This window comes from Archocentrus centrarchus, chromosome 12, assembly GCF_007364275.1.
Source record: "Archocentrus centrarchus isolate MPI-CPG fArcCen1 chromosome 12, fArcCen1, whole genome shotgun sequence".
Lineage (NCBI taxonomy): Eukaryota > Metazoa > Chordata > Actinopteri > Cichliformes > Cichlidae > Archocentrus > Archocentrus centrarchus.
Window position 1 is genome coordinate 4366675 of NC_044357.1, and position 477 is coordinate 4367151.

The following is a 477-nucleotide window of genomic DNA, read 5'->3' on the forward strand; positions in this document are numbered from 1 at the left end:
TCTAATCTAATCTAAAAACGGTCTGGATCGACAATATTTAATAGGTTCTTCCTCTGCACACATCCCACCTCTGCCAAGTTTCATGAGGAAACAGAGAAGCACTACAAAGCACTGAAGTGATCCTGGATGTACAATCCTTCACCTTTGTTAAAAGTCACACAGAACCAGCCGCTAACAGTGAAGTAATAATAAGAACTACTAAGTATCTAATAAGTTACTTAGTAGCAGTTAGGAGTGAACTGGGCATAACCCTGTGATCCACTAATGTAGTATCACACATTTGGCTGTTCAGTAACTCATCACCACCCCCTACGACAATGTTCCTGCACCAGTTGTTCAGGAAGCAGTGATGACCAGCGTGTTACCAGGTGGTTCCTTTCTCAGTCTTCACCAACTTTTTATTTTAACTGTGTGTCATCAGTAGGCTGTAAACCCATCTCAGCAACAAACTAGTGCATACATTAATTAAGACAAGTG